The 16,707-nt window shown below is 41.4% G+C and overlaps 1 protein-coding gene across 6 annotated transcripts in view; it reads left to right on the forward strand.

Annotated features, from left to right (window-relative positions):
• Positions 1–16,707, forward strand: part of TENM2 (teneurin transmembrane protein 2) — a 1,195,335-nt gene that overhangs the window by 290,753 nt on the left and 887,875 nt on the right. The gene's annotated exons all lie outside the window — the stretch shown is intronic.

The raw sequence follows: 16,707 nt of genomic DNA on the forward strand, positions 1-16,707 counted from the left end.
TGCTAGATCATTGTATCATTTGTTTGATAACACTGATTCTTTATTTCTTATTCCATGTCCTCGGCAGTAAATGTTACAATGAACTTGGAATTCTAGTCCCGGTTTCTTACCTTCCTACAATTACTTTTACTTCTTTTTATTTCTTAGACAATGTGTGTGTGTATGTGTGTGTGTGTGTGTGCGCACCCATGCAATATTAATTAGCAGTATGCCCAAGATTTATAAATCTACAATCTAGAGGTTTATTTAAAAACATATTTTCATATACTGCCAGTTTAGCCTAGCTCTAGCTTTTATATTTAACAGAATATTGAAAAAATCAACGGAGAAACAGTTAAAATTGTGTTTCTGTTGCCACTGTAACCCTTGCAAGATACAATTTTTATTTAGTCTTTGCTCTTATTTTCTGAGTTATCATCACATAAACGAAACACATGCTGATCCTCTTCCACGAGAAAACAAGGGCAGGAGCTGCTTAAAAATTGCTCTGGATAAAAAGCTTTTGATCTATGAGTAACTTTAACAAATGTTTTACTTTGTTAAATTCTTACCTGATCCCAAATTGTAGGTAGCGAGAATTGGAGAGAACAAAAAAATGAAGAATCATGGTTTAATTAAGAGATAGCTTAAATTTCCAATCTAAAGAAAAAATCAGAACGTATTCTGTTATTTCCAAGAGCACTACTAACAGGAGACTCAAATATTTTGAAAGGTGATGCACGTCCAACGTGGTTGAAGCCTTTCATTTTGTGCTGTAGTTTTTGTTTCCTTTACAGTGTTGCTGCATATGTTTTATTTCTCCTGGTTCTGTGCTGAAATGTACACTCTTCTTCCTAACCCTCATTAAAGGTGCATCCTGGCTTCTAGATCATTGTGCACCCTGAGCTGTAGATTCCAGGTCATTGTTGAATTGTGGATTGGCCTGTCGCCTTTTTCCTTATTAATATTTACATAAAATGAAACCAAGGGCTAGGATTTTATTTTCAAATATACCTTTATTCTTCCTGTTTAATTTTGTTCCCCTCCATTGATAATAATGGAAGTTGCTTGGCCATATCAAATTCATAGCTTTGCAATTAACAATTCACACATGCCGCGTGTTGTTATTGAGCCCATATTTGTTTGTGTAATGTGTTTGCATGAATTAAAAACTGTGCAGGCCAAAAGTAGAAATGAAAAGGCATGGGAAAGTATTTGCATATGCAAGTGCAATTCCTTCTGAAGACATCTATGAATTTATGCATGAAAATGTAGTCAGAGTCTGAGTGGATCTACTTTGATGGGTTCTAAAATTGAACTCCACAGGAAGTAAATAAGCACATATTTAAGGAGAGAAGGAACAGGAGATACAATCTGGCAAGCAGCAAATTCAACTTGAAACTTAGCCACTACAGAGAGGGTTAAAATAAATTTTACACTCAGTAATAACAATATATTTTTTAAATGTCACGCATTTCCCATTTTATTTTCTTATTCATGAAATCAAAGAGCAGGATCATCTCAGTACTTATTAGCCTAGAGGTACATTAACAAGGATCATAGTGGGATCATCTCCCGCGGTATTCTTATTTAAAACTCAAGACGCTGATCATAAAACAAACACACTTCTTACATACAAGCAAGTTTGGCAAACACAGTTGGATGACTCTCCAGGTGCTCAGAGTGGAAAAGAATTGCCGGCCAGTAAAAGTGACGGTGGGGCCCAGGGTCAGACCTTGTCGGGTTGCCCCAGCTGGCCTTTTGAAATATCAAAATGCGAGAAGCTGCCATCTCCCAAAAACGGGCCAGGTGTTCCCATGAGAAGAAGCTTATGGAAGCTCCCGTCAAATAATTGTGCCGTCTTTGCTCATTTTCAGCACTGGAATCCTCCTCTGCCTTCTTCTATTGTGGCTTCTTCTCTTAAGTATGCAAATTACCTGTCTGGCCTCTATTATGCCGGATCCTCCTGGTGTGAAGGGAGGAAATTGCTGACCTGAGGTCTGTGGCCACTGGAGTAATTAGTAATTAGTAAATGACTAATCCTGCACTAAATAGCAGCCTAGTGGTCCGAGAGTTAATGCACCTGGCAAAAGTGAGCAGCGCTCTGATCCCTGGTCAAACTCAGCCCCAGCCCAACCTGTGAAGTAGCTGCCACTTGGAATAATGAAGGTCACCCAAGTTCCCAGGCAGGTTGTAGCAGCTTGTTTTCCTGGACCCTGAAGCTAGGGTGTAGAGGAGTGCAATATACAAGGCACTCTCTGCTGGCTGAAGTTAGACTGCCTTTGCATGTTTATAAGCCCGTGACTCTGGTCTGCATTCTCCGTTCCACCCAGCTGAGTATGCAGTTTTCAGGCATATTAAACAACAAAAATAACTATAACAAAAGAATGGTGGCTAACATGTGTGGAGTCCTTTCTTTGTATCAGGAGCCAATGTAAGTATTTTGCTTGCATTCACGCAATTAAGGCTCACAACAATGTTGTGAAGTGAGTACTACTATTATTCCCCTTTTTACAGATTAGGAAACTGAGTCACGGAGAGATTAAATAAATCATCGGAGGTGGAAAACATAGGAAGAGTTGGAGACAGGTTTCAAACCCAGGAGATTGGATTCAAGAGTCGTGTTTTAAACTAACGTGTTTGAATACTTCCCACATAAATAAGTGCATGCACACACACACAAAAATCATTCAATCCTCAAAGAGTGGGGAGGACCTATGAAGTTCTAAGACTTTTAAGGAACAACACCTTGAAATCTTTCTTAATAATATAGAAACTATAGTCACTAGCATTGATTGAACATATAACATTTACCACCAGCTCCCAGCCTTGCTTATATTCTTGTTCCCCTCCATTGGGACAACCGTCCCAGACTCCCTGGGAACATTCCTTCCTACAGTATCTCCCCACCAACCGCCATTGGAGGAAAAAATTCCTACAGTAAGAACCTGTGCTGGGCTGTTAGCACCAATCCTATGCCCTCCTGTATAGTCATCACCTTTTTGCACAACCTCTCAACCTGGAACACTAACCAAGGAAGGTGTCACTATCTAAATGGTATTGCTCAGGTAAGCAGAACCGACTGGTTTCTGTGCTATCGAAGGCCCAGTAGGCCAAAGAGTTCAGCCAGGCTTCTTATTCCTCCAAAAGCCGTTCTTTTCCAGTTGGCGGTTCAAGCCTCTTGAGAGAGGCCAAGATTAAATTCTTTCTCTGTACCTCGGGCTGGCTATTTGGGTCAAAGTTGAAGAAAGAATTGGGGGAAGATTGGATTTTTGAAAGTATGCTTACATCAGCTCTCTCAATCAGTTCTAACAAAGAGATAAATTTCGCCAACTCTTTGATGCACTTTTAAAAAATACATAAACAAACATACGATGTACACATTTTAAGCTAGGTTTGGTTTTGGTACTTCATAAACTAATTCTTGTTCCTATGATCTTTAGTTTGGGCAATAATTTCACTCTGTGCAATTTGAAACAGTATAGATTTAATTCATGTTAATGAGCTGAAAATTCATGAACCATAGTAAGATAGAGGGTTACCTATATTGTTTCAATTAATGTATATGATAATTATTGAAATACTTTGGAAACTTGTAAATATTTATTTCTATACCATTGTCTTAAAATAGTTTTTTTCCACTATACCCAAGTAACGGTCAAAGGTTCTTTTTTGAAAATCTCAGCACATTAATTTACCTACAAAGAGCAGCTTGCAAGTTTTAATAAAGTTCAAGACTTTCTTTGGTAGCTATTTGGGAGGCTGAAATGGACCTTGAGAAGATTGCTTTTAATTTATTCTCCTACCTGTAGATAGGACTTCTTCTCATAACTAACAATAACACAGTGCCTGCTAGTCTTTGGTTGCGTTGTTACTTAACAGAAATCTTTAGAAAAAGAAAATGCACAACCTTTCACTGTTATATGATCTATGTTATCTTCTTGCTGGCTAACTTGAACCCTTATTGCTTCATATGAGAAGCATATAGTACAAGAGCTATGAATGTAGATCCTATGGTTAAACCGTGTCTGTATCCCAGTGCTGATGTGTACTATCACAGTGACCTTGACCAAACTCTAGAACATAGACTAAGTCTTATTTTCTCCATCTGTGAAAGTTCCCACCACATACAATTATTGGAATCATTTCTTACAATTATGTATTGCTCATGATATAGACATTGTCTTTCTTTTAATGAGTGCTGAACAAATGCTAGTGCTTGTAACTATAATTACTGTAATATTAATCCTATTGCCAGCAAAAGTGGAGATCACTTGCTCTCCAACCCTCATAATATTTTGTGCAACAGATTTTTTTTCTCTTGATTTATTTCTCATGACTTGCAAAAATTTTTGACATCTTCAAACCCAGAATTTCTCTTCTAGCTTGTTAATAAAGTGTGTCTGATTCCCTACAATGCCAAAACTTTTGCTCCCAAAGATGAGCATAACTCACACATTATTTCCATATTTTTAGGAAGGAATGAAAGATACCATCTAGCAACTGTCAGCTGATGCCAACACACTGTAAAAGAGTTGCTAGTCAGACAATTTTACAAGCAAAAAAAAAATTGGAAAAAATGCTCTAAGGTTGTGTCATTAGATACAAACACTATTTTTAGAGATGTGTGTTTTATGCCATGAAAATAAATATATATTTTAGAATGGGCTTAATTAAGAGAAGACTTAATCCACATAAACCCTGGATGAAAATTTATCCATTCTCATCACTCTACATGTAATAATTTGCAATCTGTATTACTTCAATAGTAAATATATCTATATTTTTCAATAATTTTAGCCATAGGGCAACAATTTTCATGTTTGCTCAATCATTAGCCTTAAAGTAATTATCTATTATCAATTCTGCATTCTTCTTTGATCTAACTTTCTTCCTTTTCCTGCTCTTTTTCAGTAGTAATTCTCCAGAGCTTCGCCCTAATCCTCTACTCCTTCTTCTCCATGGCCCTTTCTTTGGGACACTCTTATTTATATGACTTCAAGGGTTACTGTTTCTATTTCTCAAGACTTTTTCAGTTACAAATGATAGTATCCCAACTTGATTTAGCTTACATGAAAAACTAATGTTTTGCCTGACATTGCTAGAGGATCCGGTAATTCCTGTGGCCTCACATTTATCATCTCTAACAAGATTCTCATTCTCATTACTTGACTTTATTCTTCAGAGAAAGCTATTTGAAGATGTCTGGTGATAACACCACTCTCATATTTTCCCTGGTAACACCGCTGGAAATAGTTTGCAGAACATTCCAAGGAAAGATTCAGATAGGCCTGGCATAGGACATGTACTGACACCTGTATCCATCACTTTATGACTTCACTTGGTCCTGTCTTGGGCATAGGTTTACCCTGTGCTTGGAGATAGCTTGGGGTGAGTGCCCTAAACCTAATGCAATGGAGTCCATGCAAGAAGTAGGTGAGGAACACTAACTGGCCCATAACACGTTCCCCTGAAGCTGATGAGGCTGAGGGTAAGGCCTCCCCCGTGTGGTCTTTCCAAGCTTCACACCCACTTCCCTAGTGGCCCTTGGACTATTCTCAAGGTATTCGAGTAGCAAACGTCATTATCTTTCCCTCAAAATTTCTTTCCATTTTTTATCTCCCAGCTTTGGGAAATGGCATCACAACCTTGTATCTTAGGGAGTCTTCTAAGACTCTGTGTTTTTTCTTCATCCTTTATATTGATATTTACCAAATCACATCTGTTATTCCTGCTTCATTTATGTCATTGCCAAGTTTCTCATTCCATGGGAAACTTCTAGTCCTTCAACACTGTACCACTGCTTCACCATTTAAATGGCCTCCTTCCCTAATTCTTTCCATAGCATGGATAGCTTTGAGTTTTTTATACACTGCCCCATTTTTCCTACTTCCCTTAAATTAATTCTAAAACATTTTGGAAGTTCCCCTAAGGCAATTGCGAGCTGTGGGACACAATGGTAAATGAGGAAAACATGGTCCCTCACCTCAAAAAGCATGGGAGCTTTAAGGAAGCAAGACATAATAGATACGTAACTAGGTATTGTATGATAAACTCTATGAAAGAGAAAATATTAGGTGTTTTTGGAAAGGCATCTAACTCAGAATTGTGCGTCAGGAATGGCATCTCAGAAATTGTGGCATCCTTGCATACACCTGAGGGATGGAGAGGAGACTGACAATCGAAGAGGCAACAGGTATTGCATGTGCAAAGGTCCTGAGGTGACCACAGTTGGTTGTTCCAAGGATCTAAATAAGTTTAGGTTGGCTGACTGAGCAGTGTGGACATAAGCTAGAGTGGTACGGAGAAACTGAGTCGTGAAGGCATTTCAGGGAAATAATGCTAGTTCAGTTTATGGAAGGGGGTGAGCTAGTCACTGGAGTGAGCTAGGAGGCTGTATCTTCATCTAAGCAAGTGATCCTAGTGGCCTGAACTAGGATAGTGGAGATAGTTGGAGAAATGTTGTTGGGAAACAAAGGCGTTGGCTTTTTAGGACAGTTTAAAAGTGAAGACAGATATATTGTTCTCGGACTCTTGGGCATTGACTGCTTTCTTCTGCTGCAAAAAGAATATTGTCTTTCTGATGCTGAGTTTACTTAAAGAGCCAGGAAAGGTCAATGCTTGTAAATAACCCCTTAAGTGAAAGTACATAGATTGTTAGTTCAAGTTCTTCTGGAATGGAAGATATAAACCCAAGTCTAAAAATACAGTGCTGCAACAAGAATTTGGATTTTTTTCCTCAACCTTGTTTCTGCCTATGCAAAGAGTAGCATCAGCAACCGAGCATCTCATATGAATCCTGAGCAAGGAAATCATAGGAAAAAGATCACATCTGCCCCTCCTCTGTGAGGACCATGTTCCTCTCCTGTCATGGAATAAATAAATCAGAGACTTAAAGCAGATGTTAGTTGTGTGTGTGTGTGTGTATGAGTGTGCAAGTGAGTGTGTGTTTTGCTCCTGTCAGTTGGTAACTTTACTTGCAAAGCTAGGGATGTTTATACAGTAGAATCAATACTTTGCGGGACAAGCAGGGTACAGGAGAAGAAGAGTCAAGGATGTTGACTGGTTATGGCAAAAGTGCCAATCACCGGGGCTTGAAACAGAGGATGGCCTGGTTTGTGAGTAAAGATGGTACATGTAAGTGTGGGTCTTTGGAATTTGGGGGGTCCTTAAGCCATCCACAAGCAGATGTCTACTGGGCAGTTGGCTGTACAGTTTTGAAATGCCAAAGAGATGCTTGAGCTGGATAAATATTTACGAGCTGACAGATGATGATTTTGTGGGACCTGGTGTGATCATCCATAAAAAATGTACAAGGAAAAGACATAAGGAGCTCACCCAAGAATGCAGATAATCAAGGGACAGGAAGAAGAAGATCCTGCAAAGTGACTGGGGAAAAACTTTGTTTTCCTTTATGTGACTACTCAGTCCAAACTCGACTTACCATCCCAAGCACAGTGCAAGTTTTATTTCCCATCCCACTACTCAGAGTTGGCCTCCTTTTTTATCCCCTAAATCAGAGTTCAGAAAGTCAATGGACTCAGACCATATTTGCCCCCCACATATGTTTTGTTTGGCCTACAGATTGCTTTAGAAATTTTGAATCAAGCATCAGTCCATTCAAGTTCCAATTTGTCACAGGTCTCATCCCTGCCCTTTGTCTTATCCCAGTCCTGTTCTTCAGTCATTTACATTATATGCCAAGCCCCTGAAGCCTCTTGCAATTGCAAAAATATCACAGACATTCCTATGTCTGTTCTTTTCTTATAGAATCCCTCTCTGCCTCTTCCAAACCTATCTATCCCACAAGGCTTAGCAACTATGACTCAGCTCTCTGGGGAAGCTTTCCGCCCTCTGAATTCCTACAGTCCCTAATGGGTGGTTACTGTTGTCCTTACTCTCTTTATGAGTTACTCAGCACGTGAAGTCTGAGGCTCCTATGAATAGCGAGATGCATAAAGTGCTCAGCAGTTTTGTGCTCTGACTCATGGATGCAGCTATAAGAGAATTTGTTCTTATTAGTGGCTTGTTTCCTGTTCTAATGAGAAGAATTGAAAGCACAGCTCTGAAAAGGACTCCACTTGGAAAATGCGGATGGTATGTCTGTCCAGCATGGTAATACCAAATCCCACGTTGCGAAATGCCAACTGGCAAGTTTTCTGCAACACGTTCTAACACTCATATATTGCATTGCACTAACATTTGCTTTTTCTATTGGTAATGCAATAATATTATAGGCTTTTCTAGGCTGGTGTCCCATGTTGCAGTTGTGCCTCTGTGGGGACATCCTATGTCTGTCTTATATGTAGGAGATTTTGGAGTGCATATGAGATCCGTGAAAGGATACAATTCTGACCAGAACCTTTGGGAAAACTGCACTGGGAGAGACGGAGGAATCGCCAGTGTCTGCCTGGCAGTCTGGGTCCAGGAGCAATGTTGCCCCACCCACTGGTGAATCATCACTCTGATATTATCAAAGGAGACATTACATTTTCAATGTCATGTTTTAGGTTTATAATTTAATTTTCAGCTCTGGCAATTCCAGAAGCATCCCTGGGGACCCATGAAGAGGAGGGGGCCGGTGGGCACTCCAAATGAATTCATGTTCATTTCTTGAGCACCTTAATTGGCATGCACATCTCACAACCTCCCTCCCTCTCTGCTGCAGCCAAACTCTATCACACCACCAAGTTACTCAATATTCCTCCTGCACTGACTGCTTTCCTTTCCACTCAACCTCAAGTCAGATCTACTTTAGTAATAAATCTCTGCTGGGAGCGATCAGAACAAATACTGAGTGTGCACAAAGACATTAAGAATAAGTGCAACACAGACTTATTTAATAATGTCCAACAGCCTTTTATAATATTTGGAATATTTTACCAAAGTTACTGTAGGCATTATGTTTAATGCATTTTCTCCAAGACAGAAAGATCTTTTCAAGAATGGAAAAAAAAAAAAAGAAAAAGAAAACCCAGAGACAAGTCAGATGAGTTCTGTTGCATTCTCCACTGAACCTGTTATTCTTCCTTCCTTTTCCAGATCTTTTTCTCTGGCCATAGCCACAAAATGTGAGGCCTCTCTTTGTTCACCCTGATTTATGAATAGTAGACATTGGGCAATTGCTGTCCCCAGTGGGATGCCGTTTCATTTTAAAAATAGTTTGAAGCACTTTCTTTTAAATTCCCCCATGTCCACTGCCACCTTGGCTATGCAGTACGTGCTTCTCAGTCTGTCCTTGTACGACTAAGGTCTGATCCACGTACAGGGAATTAAAACCCTGAATTTATTTGTAGCTCTTTGAACCAAAATGGTGAATTTATTTAGACAGTAATTCCAGTGGGTTGAATTTGTTTCTATGAATCTATTTGTTGCAGCTGGAGCATTGATAGAAGGGAGGCATATTACTTTAATGTCCTCAAAAAGAAAAAAAAAAAAGAAAAAGATCCAGTCAAGTGTAGGATAAATACCCATAGGCCAAACAAATCCTTCTCAAAATGACTGCAAATTCAGGTGGCAACAACAGTTTTAAAAAGTTCCCTGTTTGCCAGGCAGCTTTGGGTTCAAATTCTTCTAAGTTTACAATGACATTTCAGTTACTGCTTATACTCTGACCCACATTTGTATGCATTGCAAAAGCTCTGCACAGAGATGACCCAGTTAACACTTTCTGTTTCACAACCCAGAGATTGAACAGCAGGGAGGCTACAGCAAAGTGCTGAGTTGTCCTAGCTGAGCTGTGAGGGGGTCACTAAGCTGGCCACAAATTTATGCCAGGGTCCTCAAACTTTTTAAACAGGGGGCCAGTTCACTGTCCCTCAGATCATTGGAGGGCCATTGGAGAGTGCAGAGCACATTCCACACATGCGCACTGTGGGCCCGGGACTAGTCTGCTAAGCAGGACAGGTAGCGGGCGGCAAAATCACCCGGCAGGCCGGATAAATGCCTCGGGGGACCACATGTGGCCTGTGGGCCATAGTTGGAGGACAATGGCATTTCTGTCTCTAGACCGTTGGTGACTCATTGGACTCTCCTGGGGAGTTTTGAAAAGTTTCCAGTACCAAGCTCCACCCAAAACTAATTAAATCCCAATCTCTGGCAGGGAAGACCAAGGCATCAGCATTTTTTAAAACTATATTCTCATATAAGTAAAATGTATCAAGAGATTTGAGAATAAAAGGACGCACTACAGAATAGAACTATTTCCTCGATAACTGATAGCTTTCAAGCTTACAGGGTCTCATGCTTAGCATAGCAACTTAGAATCTCACTTTTCGCTTAGAAGCTCATGATTATGGTTTTAATAGAGTCTCCTAATTCTTAGAGGGTTTGGGTTAATAAATGTTATGTAAAAGGAGCTTCACTATCTAAACCAATGGTGAGCAACCATTTGCAGGTGTGTTTTAGGTATTGCAGGACCTTGGTTGCCAGGGCCCACCTCTTTGTTCTTAGTCAGAAGCAGTAGATGGGCTGGTTCTTCTAGCATCCCTGCTTCTCATCTTATATTATGTTAAACATTAAAAGTGAGGGTTTAATTTGAACACCTGCTTTGGAATATAGCACGTAATCAATTAATTATGTTAATTGACCCAACATCTTTAGAGTCAAAACAGTAATGGTGAATTTGGACCTACCATTGGAAGAAACACAATCAAGTTTATGTTTATGTTGAAAGGTGAAGGCATAAGGAAAGATCCTGTTCAAAGTTGGCCTCTACCTCCTTTTCAATGTGAGTATGTGTCAAGACTAGGAATGGTTCAAAGAGAGGGTAAAGTCCTATACTCACATGGGCCAGGCAGGTAAGATGGATGGGTAAAGTAGGCCAGGTTTTTCACTATGTGTCATGACTATTCTGATTTGAAGTATGTATGTCTAGACAGTGCCTCTAAGCGCTGGCAGGTTGGTGCCACTGGGGAATTCAGATCTAGTGTTTTGAGATCTCCCAGCTTCTAAAGAAAATGGAAAGATTTGGAGTTTTTCATAAAATGCCCAGGTTTTAAATGTTTCTGTACCGATCACTAGTAGAGCAGTTTAAGGGGGCTTTGTACAACCTCCTGGCCCTGGGCTTTTCTGATAATGAGGTTCTGAATGCCCTTGAGGGCCTGAAAAATCAAGCACGTGCAACCCTAGAAGTGCAGTGAGTTAGCAGCTATGGGTGTCCCTTGACCAATGGGGCCAAAAGGTAAGAAACTGGTGATAAATGCCTCTTCCCTTCATGCTGAGGTGCACAGGCGACTGAAAAGTTGCCACCATCATCACCCTTAAGCACCCACAGCAGTGGCTAACTCGAAATCATCCTCGAATTGCCTTTCTCTCTCCTTGTGTCTCTGCCACTGGCCCTCACTCTTGCTCCTTTGTATCACTTTCCAAATCAACCACTTGTTCACAAGCCTTGGTCTCAGCCTCTGCTCTCAGTGCCAATTGGGTTAAGACATTGGGCAGCTAATTTGTTTTAAAAGTCACTCTGTAGGTCAAAAGGAAACTATCTATAGGGCAGACGTGTAGCGTAGGTCTTAGTTAGGAAATGGTAGGTTTTAAGAGGAGGCACTGAGCTTGAGTCACAAACGATATTTGCTACTTACTAAATGTTAAAAGGTTTGTAATGCAGTTTTTGATTTGTTTCATAGCAGAAACTTCATGATTTTTTATTTTCTTGTTTGGTTGTTGTTTTTTTTTTAAAAAAAAGAACTTTAATGAACTTTTCATTTTAGAATAGTTTTAGATTTACGTGAAATTTGTGAAAATATTATAGAGTACCCTGGTTGGATTTTTTTCGTTGCTGTTTGTTCAGATCTCAGAAAGTGCAGAATAAGAAGCTTTAAACATATCATATAAATTTCTTGAAGGCAAAGGCGGTGGGTGCTTCACTCATCTTTCCATCGCCCTTAGAATCAGCCATTGTGCCAGGCACGTGGGCGTTTAATAAATATGTGTTGAACAGGGAATTCCCATGACACATTAGAATCCAGAGAGAGGCATCACAGCCAGTCCCAAAGCTCTCCCCTACATCGCCACCACCCCCTTCCCACCCCGACTTTCCCTTTCTCCTTCCCTCCAAAAGGCGACCTTTTGCCCTGTGTTATTTCTGTCCCCCCACGGCAGATTGGGAGGGGACACGTGAAGGCCAGGTCTTTCATTCCAGTCTGTCTGAGTCTCCCACTCTCTCTCACATGATCCTGCGATCTTTGTTGCCAAACAAAGCAGAGTTGCGCTTTGGCCTCCCGGGTACAGTGAGATCTTTCTAGGACATACCTGTGCACCGCACGTCACAGTGTATTTTTAGCCAAACCCTCAGTGATAGCCAACGTGCATTTTTGTTTCTCTTCTAGATCCTGTAAGCACACACTTTGCTCATTTACTGGGTGGCTAACAAAAACAGCAATTACAACACGTGCTGTAATTTCAACCTCAGATCTTAGAAGATCTTTGCAAGGGCTTTTTATTAACCCTCCTCAGGAAACTCGGACAGCTTACTTACAAAGCCATAAAAGATCGAATCAGTAAAATGTGTGAACAACTAATTTTGTTCAACCTTAGCTTATATCTCATCTCTGTGGAGAATGATTACGCACAGAACTGTACATTATGTGGTAACTTGATCTTGTAAGCTCCTTGCTTTCTGTCCTTAACAGAATTAACAGGGATTCAGCACATTTTATAAAGGGACTGGCTCAGGGGAGGCGAAATGAACAGAAGGCATTGACTTTCACAGCAGTTTTTGCTTTTTTTGTTTTTGTTTTTAATGATAACAAAACTTTACATTGAGTCATTCATAGAGTGCCAAGTATTCTTCAGTGCGCCTGATGTGTATCAATTCAATATCACCCCCATTTTATTTTATTTATTTATTTATTTATTTATTTTTGAGACAGAGTCTCACTCTGTTGCCCAGGCTAGAGTGAGTGCCGTGGCGTCAGCCTCACTCACAGCAACCTCATACTCCTGGGATCAAGCGATCCTCCTGCCTTAGCCTCCCAAGTAGCTGGGACTAAAGGCATGTGCCACCATGCCTGGCTAATTTTTTCTATATATTTTTAGTTGGCCAATTAATTACTTTCTATTTATAGTAGAGACGGGGTCTTGCTCTTGTTCAGGCTGGTTTCGAACTCCTGACCTCAAACGATCCGCCCGCCTCGGCCTCCCAGAGTGCTAGGATTACAGGCGTGAGCCACCGCACCCGGCCCACCCCCATTTTAAAAATGTAGAAACTGAGGTACGGATTTCATAGATAATGAGACCTGAAGGGACAGTGGGAATTCATTGGAGGATTCTCAGCTCCAGAGAAAGACGGTATCATGTACATCGTGAAGACGTCGCTGGCTTCTCAGAGGGGGACAGATGCAAAGATAGTGAAAGTGGAAGCAGGGACAGCAGGTAAAACCCACCCAGGATTGCTTAAGGAGAAACAGTATCCCAAGTCCTAGGTTTATCTGAAAGAAGTTTGGAGACTCCAAGTTCATTATGCACTGAAGGCAGTAAGCCTACTTGTTGTGTTGGATTTGGTAGGAATTATATTAATAGCTACGAGCAATGGTTGCTTTGTGGCACACAAAGCAAGCAGTCTTCCATCAGGTCACTTTCCCAAAGCCCTCCTTTCAGGAGCAAAGCAGTGGGTGCCACCCTTTTGCAGGGTACCTCAAACCCGGTGGCCTCCGCTAGCTTCTACTCCCTTGCTTTGCACACACAGTGAGTGCTAGCTTCTTGCTCCTCAGTGGTCCTTCGTGCACAATGATTCATTCCTTGGCTTCAGAAAGGTGATTTAATTCAGGTGTATCACATACTTTTTTTTTTTTTGTAAAAGGGAAGAATCTTTAAAAAAAAAAGACTAGAAAATTCTCTGTCCTGCACGAACCTACCGATCCCTGACTGTATGCAGCATGGCAGCTTCTTGTTCACAGGTGGCTTTGACAGATAGATGCAGGGATGCCAGCTAAGCCAAGTGTCGAGGACACAAAACAAAGAAGTGGATAAGAACCCATCTTGAAAATCAGCCATTGACATCAGTCATACAGCCCCAGGCCAATTACTCTGCAACCTCAGTCTTTCTGGACGTTTCTGTCACCATCATTCATTTTCCCAATTTTGCAGCCTTTCTCTTATATAACACAGAGACAAAAGAGTTGTAGCAATCATAGCAATTGCTTAAATTTGCTAAACAATAGCTTTGTGCCTCGTTATACCCTATGAAGTTGGAACGTGAAAATCATCACGTTGCTTAAGGACAGTCGGGGTTGAAAGAGGTCAGGTATTCGACCGAGGGCAGATAACTCGCACGTAAAGGGTAGAAAGAGAACCAAACCTGAGCAATCCGACTCCAGTGGCTGCTGCTGGAAAAGCCCGTGGACTGACTATGGAACAACCGTACTTCCCCCAACACTTGCCAGAGGGAAAAAATCAAACCCATATGTTGAGATGGTCCGGACAGGCAGGCTGCTGGAGAGCAGAGTATCATTACAGCTATTAAGACAATGCAGAGGGCTATTTTGGTGCTCAGATCTGTGCAGCCAGATGGAAATCGTAGTTCAAGCTTAGTGTTGTCAGACAGCAGAGGCTGTGGGCAAAGGGGAAGGCACGGGTGAGTGATTTTTGACTATTTATCTCTAATGTGTGTGGCCAGTGTCACTCCCATCTCTGATGGCTGTGATTTATTCTATTATACTGTCAGGATTAAAACACCTTAGCAGGAGGAAAATAAAGGGAGGGATACAAATGCTGTGTTATTGATGTGACACATGCTATTTCTCTGGAAACCACAGACGATGAGGGTATGGAAACTCTCAGAAATGCCACGGCGGGAGAAAATCAGAACGTCACAGACTTGTAGGGACCATCTATTTCCAGCCGCTCATTTGACAGATGAGGAACCCAAGACTCCCAAGAGCTTATGTGGCTGCCCAGATGACACAAGCTCCTAAGTGACACAAGCTCCTAGAACCCTAGCTCCTGCCTCCCAGTTCAGAATTTATTCGGATGCATCACTCCACTGGTTAAGTTCCTTCCCCTAAATTCATAGAGTTGAGATTTACATTAAGTAAAGAATCTGTTTTTATTTCAAGAAGGGTAAAGAAAATTAGGATGTACAAGCTGGAAATCCTTTGCTCCACTGTAAGTGGAGCAATGCATGCAAGTAATATTTTAGCACCAGGACTGTGGTCTTTAGCTCTCTTTGCTGTTATCTTTTGAGGCCAGCTCCTTTCCCTGTGCTGAGCAAAAGGAGACCCTTCCTACCTCTTCACCCTTGTTAAGTGATGGGGCAGGCTATTCTCTGCCTGCTGTAGCTGTGGCTCCATTCCATGTCCTCACCCATCCTTACCTACATCTCTGCATCCCTTCTTCCTCTCCTGCTATTTCCTGTGCGAATAGGATCAGAGCAAGTCAGAGTTCCAGCCTTCCGAGAAACCCACGCACCTACCCATCTCTCCATCTCACGACTCCTTCCTCACTTGTTTCCCCGAGCAGATTTTCCGGCAACTCAGATTTTCTGAATTCTTTGAGATCAATACGAGAAGCAGAGAGATCTGGCTTTAAGCCTATACCTGACCATGGAGAGCCACGTAATGTCAGGCGCGTGTTTATCAAGTCTCTCCAGGCCAGAGTTGTTTTCTATAAAATCGGTGTCCTATGTAGAGTGTCATTCTGTGGGTGAAGAACAATGACAAAATACTTTGTCAAGAGTATTTCCACCACTGGCCGGGCGCGGTGGCTCATGCCTGTAATCCTAGCACTCTGGGAGGCCCAGGAGGGAGGATTGTTTGAGCTCAGGAGTTTGAAACCAACCTGAGCAAGAGCAAGACCCCTACTATAAAGAGAAATAAATTAATTTGCCAACTAATATATATAGAAAAAATTAGCCAGGCATGGTGGCGCATGCCTGTAGTCCCAGCTACTTGAGAGGCTGAGGCAAAAGGATCGCTTGAGCCCAGGAGATTGAGGTTGCTGTGAGCTAAGCTGATGCCATGTTACTCACTCTTGCCTGGGCAACAAAATGAGACTCTGTCTCAAAAAAAAAAAACAAAAAACAACAACAACAACAACAAAAACCACATAGTATTACCACCAAATTGTGGGTGAAATGCCTAAATGACTTTGCAGACTCCATAGCTCTCCTTGAAAAGAGCACCATGTGCTCAGACACGATCATGTGTTGACACTGACTTCCTATGGGATCGTCTGTCCCAGCACAGAAGACTGAGCCCAGCAGCCCCCAAGAGTACCATGTTCCCTTGAGACCACACTGCCCCCCTGAGCCATCTTGGTTCACCCAGGAACGGGGTTAGCATCTTTCCCACTCCAAATTCTACTTACCACTTGGCAGTGAAACAGCCAAGGTTTAGATCTCAAACAGACCCTCCCTACGGTCTGCCTGCTGTGTTCTCTAAGACATGAAGTCTGCCAAGAATTAGGCTTGGAATTGAGACCACAGTGTTTCCATTTCTCTAGTTTCTAACCTGGTAGAAACACACCAAAGTACCACCTTAAAGACAAACAAAGGGAGACCATTGAGGGTAGGAGGGGCAGAGTAAAGGGATTCCTGCTCACCAGAGCTCAGACTCATCTAAGACCTACAGACAGATGTGGACAATTAAAAAAGTATCATTAAGATTGCCTGGGGTTTTGAATTATCTAACTTTGTACAGGCTTAAATCTTTATGTGAGAGGTGTTTAAATTGAAAAACAAACAAACAAACAAAAAAACCCCTTCCTATAGCATGTGCCTCGTTTCCTCTA

The sequence above is a fragment of the Microcebus murinus genome, chromosome 21 (assembly GCF_040939455.1).
Source record: "Microcebus murinus isolate Inina chromosome 21, M.murinus_Inina_mat1.0, whole genome shotgun sequence".
Lineage (NCBI taxonomy): Eukaryota > Metazoa > Chordata > Mammalia > Primates > Cheirogaleidae > Microcebus > Microcebus murinus.